General features: G+C 44.7%; 1 protein-coding gene across 1 annotated transcript in view; it reads right to left on the reverse strand.

The window, feature by feature from the left end:
- LOC126195601 (probable basic-leucine zipper transcription factor K) overlaps nucleotides 1-14,267 on the reverse strand; it is a 778,093-nt gene that overhangs the window by 168,351 nt on the left and 595,475 nt on the right. The window lies entirely within an intron of this gene.

A 14,267-nucleotide genomic window follows, 5' to 3' on the forward strand; every position in this document is an offset into this window, starting at 1 on the left:
TACCGGTAGAGATTCGCAGAACTCACTCACATGCACCTTGCGCATGGGGAAGTACAACCAACAGTCTCGCTACTGAAAATCTCTACAGGGAACGATTTGCTAACAGGCATCATCCATCAGGACGAGTGTTTATTTCTATCGACGAATGCGGGAGACTGGTTCATTGGAAAGAAGGAACGAGGGATCTGGCGACATGAGTACCACTCGCACACCCGATTTTGAAGAGGATGTGTTGGAAAGTGTTGCACGTGAAATGGGTGCTGCACACACTAGCGTGTGGCGAGTACTCCATGAACAACAATTACAGCTATATCACCCACAACGAGTCCATGCAATGCTTGTGATTGACTTTGCACGAAGGGTCGCATTGTGTCAGTGGTGGCTCTGACGATGGATTGATCGACCAGATTTCTTACAAATCTCGCTGTCTATTGATGAGGACACATTTCATCGCGATGGTATTTCGAACAGTAGGAATAGCCACGTGTGGGACGAGGAAAACCCTCACGCTGTAGTAGAGTCACACCATCAAGTGTGTTTTGCTGTGAATATCTGGGCCGGCATTGTAGACGACAATCTCACTGGGCTGTATCTTCTACCTGGCCTTCCGAATGGTTATCCGTACTTGAGGTTCGTGCAAAGAGTTCTACACGAGTTGTTGGAGAACGTACTCCTGGCTCTTGGTGAGAGGATGTGGATACAAAATGGCAGTGCGCCTCCTCACTTCAGTATGAATATCTGCAACCATATCAATGCTGCATTCCCTGGTTGCTGGACGGCAGGGGGAGGTCCTATTCATTCATGGCTTGCGAGATCACATGGCCTGAATCCTCTTGATTATTTTCTGTCGGCATGTAGAAATTGCTCCGAGCACTATGGGACTTAACTTCTGAGGTCATCAGTCCCCTAGAACTTAGAACTACTTAAACCTAACGAACCTAAGGACACCACACACATCCATCCCCGAGGCAGGATTCGAACCTGCGACCGTAGTGGTCGCGCGGTTCCGAAATGTAGCGCCTAGAACCGCTCGGCCACTCTGGCCGGCCGGCATATCTAGAGCCACTTGTGTATGAGACCCCAGTGGATACGGAGATGGAATTAGTTGCCAGAATTGTAGGTGACTTTGATGTGATTCGAAACACACCAGGAAATTTGTCAGGGTCTGTCAGAATCTTGTTTGCTGATGTCATGCTTGCACTGAGGTTGACAGCCGTCAGTTTCAGCACATTTTGTAACATGCAGTACAAACAGCATGTTCATTGTGTCAATGATAATATATGTAGTTTACTGTAGCTAATGTAAATAGAAAAGTACACAGTAATGTGATTTCATTCCTATTATCTCCTTAAGCTGGGTACTCCAGTCCCAGGTTCCCTACCTCAAATTGTTCGGTGGAGCATCCACTATGTCCTGTTAAATTTTTGCACGCTCTTACGGATACATCCAGTATAATTTTACGTGTGATAGCAGAAGGGGAGATGGAGGGTAAAACAAGAAAAGGGCAAAAAAGAGTATACTGGTTAGATAACACACAGAATTGGTCAGGATTACAAAGTGCAGATCAACTACTGTATAATGCGATTAATAGAATAAAGATGAATTGCGTGGTCGCCAACATCCATTAATAGACAGCAAGAATAAGAAAAAGAATGAGAAAAATATGATGCGGACCCAATTATATTCGTAAAATGTTTGTACGTAATTGGTTTCTATGGGTTCACTCGGCTGACTCCTTCAGAGGACAGCTGATACGAATGAAGCTAACATTCTCCTCTCAAACTTTCTCTCTGCAAGTCGTCAGATTCACATTGGCGGCCTGTCATACCAGTGCCACTTTAGGTGGCAAAACTGCTGAGAGTTTTGAAAGAGCTCTGAAGTGAGTTCGATGCCGCAGAAAGACGATTTCTCCCATAGCTTACTTCAGACAAACCAGGACTCTCTAACAGTGTTTTCCTTCCCGTCACCAGACAGGGAGGCTGGGTAAACTATTTTCAGATAACTCTATTGGTTAAGTTGATATTGCCGAAAACGTACAAGATATTTTAAGACTGAAGGAGTGTGGCAAGATAGCATACTGACTCGTGGAGTCACTCTAGATATGTAACGCAACCACTGCTAGCGTTGAGCGGGAGATTCAGAAGTTAATATAACCGAGCGAGTTTGTTACAAATGTTAATACATTCGCATAATAAACATTTTGTTATAATAATTATATTGCGCAAGAGTCTCGTTTACGCGGCTGTCAATCAGGATTTCCGGTTTATCAGGATTAGTTTTTTGTTTGTGTGGAAATTGTGTTTCGAGTTTGTTCGGAGCCACGAATTGGCTAAATGCTCCCATTATCAAACACTGGAAGCGTGTAGTGTGGGGAATTTTCGCTCCGTAGTAAGAGAAGCTATTTTTTGACACTGCTCAACGTTTATGACATATTTCCTGAACAGTGAATTGTATCATGATATTATTTTGCACGCACATTAAGTGGTGTATGTGGCTACCGTCTGCGAGACATGTTTCGAATAGAGTTAGTAGCAAAGAAGTAACAAATTAAAATGTCATAACTTATGATGAAGTTGTTTAACACATGAACAGCCAAAATGAAGTAAGCGGTAAACTTTTTCTGATCATTATTGTGAGGGGCGTCAGAGGGAAAATGTTTCTAATAAGTCCGAAATTATCTGTAAAGTTTAGTGGAACTCGCGATGTGTTCTTAGTTTCAATTACTCCACGGGTATGGTCCAGGTAATTACTCGCTGCGAGGTATACGCAGAATTTCCAATTTTAATATTTCACTCATTGGTTTAAACCTTTAACGTAAGATTTATCTGTTAATGAGGAGATCATGACAGATTTTCAATGTTTAAATTCGGCCAATAATTATATGAAGGATTGGAAATCAAATTTTTGCTACTCCTAAAGGTCGATAGATAGCCAACCAGTAACTGGTTCAAAGTGAGCGTTTTATTCGTTTAGTGATACAAATAAAATACCTAACAGATAAGTGGCACGTATTTCCAGAGCCATTCCTATGATGTGAACTGTTGTCGACGAGCAGTAGCTGAGTGTTCCTTTGTTCGTTCCTGACGAACAACGTTTACTTCGGGATGCTTGCCCAGGTTGCACGTCAGAATTATACGGTAAAGAGCAGACAACATTCTTCTCGAAGGAATTATAGAGATGTTATCTATTGCTGCATTAACAAACGAATGGAATATTATGATTAGAATAATTCGATTGTTACGTTAACTCCATTGACCTGGAAACGAACATAACAGCATCCTACCGCCTCGTGTAGTGGCGTACCTCGCAAACACGATTTAGTGTGTGTCAGTCACGTGTGCTGAACGCGTAACCCTTCGCGTGTTTCGTATCTGATGGTCTCAAGCGATTAGACCTGCATTATTAAAGCAAGATAAGTGTAAAGTGATGTGGCTCTAATGGCGTTATAATGATAACACTGTTTAACTATCGGTATATGATGAATGCCATTACTTCACTATCCTATTAAATATGCGTTTAACGCAAGAAACGTGACTGGGTCCTCTAAATAAAGTAATCTCTGCACACAGAGCTGACTTGCAAGCGTGTCCATTTTTTGCTTCGAGACATTTAGAAAGAAACAGTTCCATGTAAACTGAACAATTCCACGTAATTTTTCAAAAAAATGGTTCAAATGGCTCTGAGCACTATGGGACTTAACATCTATGGTCATCAGTCCCCTAGAACTTAGAACTACTTAAACCTAACTAACCTAAGGACATCACACAACACCCAGCCATCACGAGGCAGAGAAAATCCCTGACCCCGCCGGGAATCGAACCCGGGAACCCGGGCGTGCGAAGCGAGAACGCTACCGCACGACCACGAGATGCGGGCCACGTAATTTTTCATTGTTGTGTATTTTTATACCAAACTCTTCATTAGTCTTTCTCTCCCAGGTTCACTGAAGATCTCTTCTCAATCCCTCGTCAGATTATGGCGAATATCTACCCCTACTGTATGACCATAAGCGGGGAAAAACCAAACAATTTCTGTGGGTTATGCAGATTGTATGCGCTTTTTCTTACGCAGCGGATTTCACAATTTCTATTCTAGGCGTTGTAGAGGTGACTTAATAGCAGAGCTTTGGTAAGGAACTGTAACACAATCGTTTTTGCCAAAACTACACACACCATAACTAAATTACAATAAATTAATAAATCCAGCCAATATAAATTTACCCCAAGCTACAAACGAGATTATGATTAAAGAAAGTATCGGTTATTGCTACAGTTAATTACTGTTTGTCCATATTAAATGCTTTTTATGGAGGTATTTCTAAATGTAGTAAATAGTCTTATTGAGTGCAAGTTGAGTGCATGTTGAGTAGACCCTAGGCAAGCTGGGGAGATAGCTAACAAGCTGGGGAGGTAACTAACATACGGCTATTTAGTGGGACCGTTAGCTTTTTCAAAGAACGAACACTGCCAGGTGAAGTGGGAAACCTGGAAGAACGTTCGGAACAATTAATTGCATGTGGGCTCAGTTCTCCCAACGAGCCACCATCTCTTTTGTGACCTAAACGAAAGAAAGTCACTGAACCGTACTTTTGACGCGGTCAGTCCACTGCCGCCTAAAGCCGTCGGCACACGGGCCGTGCTGTCGAACGTTAACGTTGAGCGTGCCAAGTTCAACGTGCTGCTGAACGCTCAGGAACGATACGACTCGTGCATACGGTACGTGGGCCCCAACGTGGTATACGCGATCGCGACGCACTCCAGCGGCAGTTGACGGATGTTTCTAGTTCGTAAATAACACAGTTTACTCAACGGGCGCGCTTAAAATTCACACGTTAGCTCTATTAAAAAGCACATTTCCTCCATCGTCCATGAAAAGGGAAGTACCATGTCCAATCAGTAAGGACACAGGTTTATAAAAGTTCCATTGTAAACACTGCGGTACAAATTTGGAATACTTTCCGCATAAAATATACATTATTTCATCATTCCCACATTTTGGTAAAACCTCAAGGCCAGTCTTACTTGATCACTGTTCCTACCCAGTAGCAGAATTTTTGCAAGATATGAATTACGAAGCGTAAAAGAAAAAGGAGCAAAATATCTTTATACAAGTAGCGCAAGCTGTCCTGTAGATTAATCCAATCGAAAAAAGTCACCCCTCAAAAACAGGTGAACTTATATTTACGTAACATCAAATATTATAACATATACTTATATTAAACTAATAATAAAGTATCAGAACCTAATAAAACGCGAATGTTAGAAAAAAATTTGGAAGTGTTAAGACGCGATCCACCGCCCCAACAAAAACTCATTACCGGACACAGACGCTACTCATTACGCTTTTTATTTTATTTTATTTTATTATTATTATTTTTTTTTTGTAGTCTCATTTTGTTCGTTTTCGTTCGTTGTATCTGCTCGGTGCGGACGTCGCAAGGCACCCGTTTCAGTTCGTAGTTGATCCATTATCTCAGTTTTTTATTACAGAGGGCAACTATCCCTCTGACCGAACACGCTGAGTTACCGTACCGGCTATACGCTAATCCAACAACGCGCTATTTGCACTTAATCATATTACATTGCTCTTGCTATAAACGTTAATCGTAGATAATTATGTTACTAATTGAAATTTAATTATAACAAATTGTACCAAGAAGAATGCGTTTTGGGTGGATCTCCAGTGTGTCGCTGCCTTCAAATAGCCTTCTCTCATTTTCTGGTGCTCAGAAACGGCATATATAAGTACAGGCTTGAAATTAATGCCAATATGGCGCCTCACAACTACGTACTGTAGGGGAACGGCGTGCGTGTGACGCAGGTGGCGTTGTGCCATCTCATTGGTCAACGCTCAGACGCACGCTCAGAATATCTGACATGCCAGATATTGCTCTGCACGTTCGGAAAGACTCCCGAACGCGCTATTCCACGCTACGACGTCAGAAACTCGGCACGCTCAACGCTCGGATGCACGGTCCGTGTGCCGACGGCTTAAGGCCCGTTGCACACTTACGCGGATGGTCCGAGCTCCGCGCGCGGTTGGCGGACCCGCGTCATGGTTCACACAGTCGGTCGGATGCGCGCGGTTCTGTGCAGTCGAGTGAACGCGGTCTTCCCTGCACTGTGCTGGATCTCATCTGTGATGTAACATATCGTTCTGTTTGATCGGATGTATAGATGTACAAAAAGAGAGATTCCACCCGCGAGAGACAGTTTTGGGTGCATCCTATGGTGGAACAAAGACGTACGAAAGGAGCGTTCGTCACATTGTATTCCGAATTGCGCAAAGACGAAGACAAATGTAATACATATTTTCGTATGTCTATTCGTTGCTTTGACGAGCTTGTCGGCAAAATACAGGACAACCTGACACTTGAAAGTCTCAGAAGGATACCTATTACTCCGACAGAACGGGTAGCAGATGTTAGATGTATTTTGGTCTCTTCGTTGCTGCTGATCCGGACCTCGTTTGCTTTATTCTAGTGAGGCTTTTAGAATAGGCATCCCGTGCAGTTTTCCATCTCGTCTGGACCTTGTCAACTGAATTAACAAGGCCGATAAGTCTTTTATTACTGAGGACGCGTACATATATTATTTTAAGAAGGAATACATCTAAGGTTTTATGTCAGCGTAGCCGACTTAATACCTAGAATTAAGTCTACTTTCCTCTGTGAAATACATAAGTATCAAATATACGCTTTGCACGTTACAGGTATCTTGGAAGCGGAAACACATTTACAGATCTGCATTACTCTTATTTAAGGGGCGCATCAACAATTGGACAGATTACAAGGCAAGTGAACGCCGCTATTTCGACTACGTTAAGAGAAGAATGCATACCTGAGCCCTCAACAGACAAATGGAACGAAATTAGCCATGGTTCCCAAAATGTCGCCAATTTTCCTCATTGCATCAGAGCCCTGGATGGAAAACATATTCGTCTAGTAAAACCTATCAAAAGTGGATCACTTTTCTTCAATTACAAGAACTATTTCTCCATTATTCTTATGGCCATCTGTGACACTAACTATTGTTTCACGTTCATTGGTGTCGGAGGATACGGAAGGAACTGTAATTCAAATATTTTTAAAAACAGCGTCTTTTGGCGGAAAATGGTAAAAGGAAAATTTGCGTTACCCCCACCAAAGCCACTGCCAGGTACACACGACTCTCCAGTCGTGTTAAGGCCGTGTGCGTGAAAAAACGTGACTCACAAAAAGAAGATTTTCAATTACCGACTTACCCGAGCCCGAAGGTTTATTGAATGTACTTTCGGAATATTAAGCCACAAGTGGAGGGTTTTTCACCGGCCCCTGAATGTCAATCTTGATCTAGCCGTATCTATTGTCAAAACGTGCTGCATTTTGCATAATTTTGTTCGAGTAAGAGCCGGATACAACTTTGAAGATACTCTGTATGTTACCGGCTTCGAAGATGTAACAGAAACTACATCTGTCAGTAAATCGGGTAATACTGTACGAGATAAATTTGCGGAATTATTTGTCGGTAGAGGAGCTGTGCCATGCAGGAATCAAAAATTCACTGAACGCAGGCCACTTATCTGAATGACAGACATTTGCGGTTGTGTACAGTTTTTCTACATAATCAAAAATGGCTGTATCGATTTCACAAGACATTCTGGAAACTTCTTAAATCACACCCACATTTACAACACTAGTCGAATGCTACGGCTGAAATGAGGTACTCTGCTTCTACTGCTCGCTCGGTATCCGCAGGACTGTGCACGCGCCAACTTGTTTCTGTGTGTTCAACTGACGCGGACGGTCCGCGGCGCGCAAGGGCTGCGCGGACGGCTCCGCCGCTTGCGGACCGTCCGTGTAACTGTGTGGCGCCCTATTCAAATACGTGACTACCAACCGCGTGCGGAGCGCGGACCATCCGCGTAAATATGCAACGGGCCTGAGAGACTCACCGCAGGCATATAACGAGGGAGACCTGGATCGTGGCACCACGTCCTCCGCAGGAAGCCAGAATTCTGGGAAATCCTAGAGCTGAAGAAATACAAAGATGAAAATCTCTAAAGGGGAGGGAGATGGGAGACCATACGGCACTTTCGTATTTAAGAACACGGCACCTGCAGCCGTCAGCCTGCTGCCAAATTAACTGCCTTGTTGTTTACTCTGTTAGGAAATATGTTCAAATGTGTGTGAAATCTTATGGGACTTAACTGATAAGCTTACACACTACTTAACCTAAATTATCCTAAGGACAAACACACACACACCCATGCCCGAGGGAGGACTCGAACCTCCGCCGGGACTAGCCGCACAGTCCATGACTGCAGCGCCCTAGACCGCTCAGCTAATCCCGCGAGGCTGTTAGGAAATAGTACGAGCAGTTACCGTTGGGTAATATGGATAAAGGTAAGAGTGTGAGACGAGAAATCGCTGTGTGTACGAGGAGAAGGCCCATTTGGCTAAGACGGGAGATATGACGGTTCAGGGGAGTAAGGAGCTGCTTGTTTCTCAACTCCAGCACAGTAACCATTCAAATTATATTACTGTAGCACCACAAGACAATAACAGTTATAAATCATGTAAGTGTTAGAGTGCTTAAACAACACCAAGAAAACGTAAACGACATAGTTAGCGACAATAGTAAATAAACGTCTGAAGCTTTGAAATTGATTAATCTGTGAAAATTCTTAAACTTTTCCAGCCATGAAATTTGGAACGTTAACAGCGTCACCTTTAGCCAAATGATGTTCCAGTGAACATGTTGTCAGACACAAAGAGGAAGGAGAACAAGTGGTGCTTAGTTTGTGGCTCCTTGCAGGCTCACAAAACCCAAAGAAGTTCCCATTTTGTCACAAATACTTCTGTCATTCTTACTTCACTCTTTAATGTAAAAATTTCCTTATTTTCTAATCTAGATTTCTGGCATACGTTAGGGCTACACAATCAAGTATCAATGGCAGTATTAACAATATACAAATATTTCGTATTTAAAAGCACGAAAAAATCTGCTGATCTTAAAAGTAACTTCCAAGCCCCAATAGAAGCAGAGATACAGGCAAAAACATGATTTCCCCAGCACCTGGGGTATAGGCTGCCCTACGCAACAGGCGTGCTGTGTGGGCACAGTATCGGCCTGCCAGATCAACCTGCTTTGCAGGGCAGTTTACATGTCAGGAATAAGGAATTGTTTTCTCAGCCTGAAAATGTAGACTGCCTTGCATGACAGGCGAGTTGTGTTGGAGTAGTGATGGAGCACCTTATCGGCCAATTTCACCTGTACGTCAAGGGCAAATAAATGATTTTTGAGCTACTGATGTAGAGCCTGCTCTAGGTATGTTGTTGGGGTAGTATCAGTCTTCTTTATTGTACTGTATTTTAGGGGCTACATGTACCAATTAACATGCCTGGTGACAGGTGGATATGGGTAGAGGAAGGGACAGAGCGAGGGTGGGGGGAAGTAAATGGACAGAGAGGAGGCAGGAGAGGGAGATGCATGTGGCAGGTGCGAAGTGTAGAGGGGTAGTGGGCAGGTGGAGTAGGAAGAAGAGAAGTTGGGGACGGAAAGAGAAGGGAGAGAGGGGATGGAGAATATTGTCAGAGAGGGGGGGGGGGGTTAATAGAAATGGACAGAGAAATGGGGTGGAGGAAACGGATGAAGACACAGGGAGGAGGAGATGACCAGAGTGTGGGGAGGTGGAGGTATACATACACTACTAACCATTAAAATTGCTACACTACGAAGATGACGTGCTACATACGCGAAATTTAACCGACAGGAGCAAGATGCTGTGGTATGTAAATGATTAGCTTTTCAGAGCATTCACACAAGGTTGGCGCCGGTGGCGACACCTACAACCTGCTGACATGAGGAAAGTTTCCAACCGATTTCTCATACACAAACAGCAGTTGACCGGCGTTGCCTGGTGAAACGTTCTTGTGATGCCCCGTGTAAGGAGGAGAAATGCGTACCATCACGTTTACGACTTTGATAAAGGTCGGATTGTAGCCTATCGCGATTGCGGTTTATCGTATCGCGACATTGCTGCTCGCGTTGGTCGAGATCGAATGACTGTTAGCAGAATATCGAATCGGTGGGTTCAGGAGGGTAATACGGAACGCCGTGCTGGATCCCTACGGCCTCGTATCACTAACAGTAGAGATGACAGGCATCTTATCCGCATGGCTGTAACGAATCGTGCAGCCACGTCTCGATCCCTGAGTCAACAGATGGGGACGTTTGCAACACAACCATCTGCACGAACAGTTCGACGACGTTTGCAGCAGCATGGACTACCAGCTTGGAGACCATGGCTGCGGTTACCCTTGACGCTGCATCACGGACAGGAGCGCCTGCGATGGTGTAGTCAACGACGAACCTGGGTGCACGAATGGCAAAACGTCATTTTTTCGGATGAATCCAGGTTCTGTTTACAGCATCATGATGGTCGCATCAGTGTTTGGCGTCATCGCAGCGAACGCACATTGGAAGCGCGTATTCGTCATCGCCATACTGGCATATCACCGGGCTTGATGGTGTTGTTGTTGTGGTCTTCAGTCCTGAGACTGGTTTGATGCAGCTCTCCATGCTACTCTATCCTTTGCAAGCTTCTTCATCTCCCAGTACCTACTGCAACCTACATCCTTCTGAATCTGCTTAGTGTATGCATCTCTTGGTCTCCCCCTACGATTTTTACCCTCCACGCTGCCCTCCAATACTAAATTGGTGATCCCTTGATGCCTCAGAACATGTCCTACCAACCGATCCCTTCTTCTAGTCAAGTTGTGCCACAAACTCCTCTTCTCCCCAATCCTGTTCAGTACCTCCTCATTAGTTATGTGATCTACCCATCTAATCTTCAGCATTCTTCTGTAGCACCAAATTTCGAAAGCTTCTATTCTCTTCTTGTCCAAACTATTTATCGTCCATGTTTCACTTCCATACATGGCTACACTCCATACAAATACTTTCAGAAAAGACTTCCTGACACTTAAATCTATACTCGATGTTAACAAATTTCTCTTCTTCAGAAACGCTTTCCTTGCCATTGCCAGTCTACATTTTATATCCTCTCTACTTCGACCATCATCAGTTATTTTGCTCCCCAAATAGCAAAACTCCTTTACTACTTTAAGTGTCTCATTTCCTAATCTAATACCCTCAACATCACCCGACTTAATTCGACTACATTCCATTATCCTTGTTTTGCTTTTGTTGATGTTCATCTTATATCCTCCCTTCAAGACACCATCCATTCCATTCAACTGCTCTTCCAAGTCCTTTGCTGTCTCTGACAGAATTACAATGTCATCGGCGAACCTCAAAGTTTTTATTTCTTCTCCATGGATCTTAATACCTACTCCGAATTTTTCTTTTGTTTCCTTTACTGCTTGCTCAATATACAGATTGAATAACATCGGGGAGAGGCTACAACCCTGTCTTACTCCCTTCCCAACCACTGCTTCCCTTTCATATCCCTCGACTCTTATAACTGCCATCTGGTTTCTGTACAAATTGTAAATAGCCTTTCGCTCTCTGTATTTTACCCCTGCCACCTTTAGAATTTGAAAGAGAGTATTCCAGTCAACATTGTCAAAAGCTTTCTCTAAGTCTACAAATGCTAGGAACGTAGGTTTGCCTTTCCTTAATCTTTCTTCTAAGATAAGTCGTAAGGTCAGTATTGCCTCACGTGTTCCAGTATTTCTACGGAATCCAAACTGATCTTCCCCGAGGTCGGCTTCTACTAGTTTTTCCATTCGTCTGTAAAGAATTCGTGTTAGTATTTTGCAACTGTGGCTTATTAAACTGATTGTTCGGTAATTCTCACATCTGTCAGCACCTGCTTTCTTTGGGATTGGAATTATTATATTCTTCTTGAAGTCTGAGGGTATTTCGCCTGTTTCATACATCTTGCTCACCAGATGGTAGAGTTTTGTCAGGACTGGCTCTCCCAAGGCCGTCAGTAGTTCCAATGGAATGTTGTCTACTCCGGGGGCTTGATGGTATGGGGTGCCATTGGTTACACGTCTCGGTTACCTCTTGTTCGCACTGACGGCACTTTGAACAGTGGACGTTACATTTCAGATGTGTTACGACCCGTGGCTCTACCCTTCATTCGAGCCCTGCGAAACCCTACATTTCAGCAGGATAATCCACGACCGCATGTTACAGGTCCAGTACGGGCCTTTCTGGATACAGAAAATGTTCGACTGCTGCCTTGGCCAGCACATTCTCCAGATCTCTTACCAATTGAGAACGTCTGGTCAATGATGGCCGAGCAACTGGCTCGTCACAATACGCCAGTTACTACTCTTGATGAACTGTGGTATCGTGCTGAAGTTGCGTGGCAGACGTATCTGTACACGCCATCCAAGCTCTGTTTGACTCAATGCCTGCCGGCCGAAGTGGCCGCGCGGTTCTGGCGCTGCAGTCTGGAACCGCGAGACCGCTACGGTCGCAGGTTCGAATCCTGCCTCGGGCATGGATGTGTGTGATGTCCTTAGGTTAGTTAGGTTTAACTAGTTCTAAGTTCTAGGGGACTAATGACCTCAGCAGTTGAGTCCCATAGTGCTCAGAGCCATTTGAACCATTTGAACTCAATGCCCAGGCGTATCAGGGCCGTTATTACGACCAGAGGTGGTTGTTCTGGGTACTAATTTCTCAGGATTTATGCACCCAAATTGCGTGAAACTGTAATGGTTCAAATGGCTCTGAGCACTATGGAACTTAACATCTATGGTCATCAGTCCCCTAGCACTTACAACTACTTAAACCTAACTAACCTAAGGACATCACACACATCCATGCCCGAGGCAGGATTCGAACCTGCGACCGTAGCGGTCACGCGCTTCCAGACTTAAGCTCCTAGAACCGCACGGCCACACCGGCCGGCGTGAAACTGTAATCACATGTCAGTTATAGTATAATATATTTGTCCAATGAATACCCGTTTATCATCTGCATTTCTTCTTGGTGTAGCAATTTTAATGGCAGTAGTGCATATAGGTGGGAGAATGAGGTGGACACAGATATGAAGAGAAGGTGTGTTGAATACGGGTATCATATAAACATGTGGTGAAGCTATTGGGAATAGGCTAGTGTCCTATAAGTAGGAAGATGATCGAAGAGGAGAAGTGTGCGACATCCACTTCTCAGACTTTGTGCTTAATAAAAGAAAACGACAAGAGGTAACGCGTCGCATTCGGTTTCGATCTCTTTCTTTTCTTCCTTTGACGTTAAAGTGGCAGAAATGATAGGAACCGGGCCACGCGTCTGTGTGCGAAATCAAAGCAAACCGCAGAATCCTCAGTGACGGCGCCGAACCAAATTGGATTGGGCTAGTAGAATCAGCGTAGAGCGCCAACTGCGTAGCCTAGGAGAAGAGGCACTGCGTTTCAGAAGCCGTGCTGCCGGTCCGCTAACGAGCTGCGCGGCCCTTAATTCGCATTGTGCTACGCGACGGCGTGTTTGCGAGTGGCTCCGGCGCGCGTGTGGCATCGCCCGCCGCCGCCGCTGCCGAGTGCGTCTGACTCACGCACGCACTCTTGATACGAGCACCCGACACCGATGCGGACTGCCGACTCGGCGCAGGAACGCCGCGGAAAGAGGCGATTAACGGAGGGAGCCGGGCCCAAAGGGTGTGGCGGCGGCGCGATCAAAGCGGCCGCGGGAGCAAAGTGCCGGGGTGGGCGCGGGCCTGCTTGCGTCTCCCGTATCGTGCCTAACAAGATCTCGCCTTCAAATCCACTCAAACCGGAGCTCGATTAATTTCGAAATTAATATGTGAGGACGACGTGCATAAATATGAATAAAATTATAATCTATTGGGTACCAGTGCAGCAGTCGGACAATGAGAGAAATAGGGGACGCGCAAGCAGTTAAAGTCATCTGGTAAATGAACTTTTAATGCAGCAACAACGCGACGCCGACGTCGTTGACGCACTCTTGTGCGGAGGTGGTCGGTTCGAATCCTGGTGGAGGCAGAAATTTTCGTCACCAGTATATGGAAGACGTAAAGTTTGTCCCTCCGCAAACTTTGCGCCAAAGGTCTATCTCTTACAGCCTTAGGTCACGCAAATCGTGTGATTTTCGATTTTGGCTTATTACCAAGTCATCAGACAATTCTACATCCGGAACCTGTGCTAATCTTTGAAAAATTAGCACACGATGTCTCAAGCGCCAGTACTTTCGATTAACATTCGTCACCGTCGCTGACTTGCCCTATGAACTTCCCGTTCTTGTAACGGTCAGGTAATTTGTCTCCGCCCTCATCTAAACCGGTCTCCTTCCAAA

The sequence above is a fragment of the Schistocerca nitens genome, chromosome 7 (assembly GCF_023898315.1).
Source record: "Schistocerca nitens isolate TAMUIC-IGC-003100 chromosome 7, iqSchNite1.1, whole genome shotgun sequence".
Classification (NCBI taxonomy): domain Eukaryota; kingdom Metazoa; phylum Arthropoda; class Insecta; order Orthoptera; family Acrididae; genus Schistocerca; species Schistocerca nitens.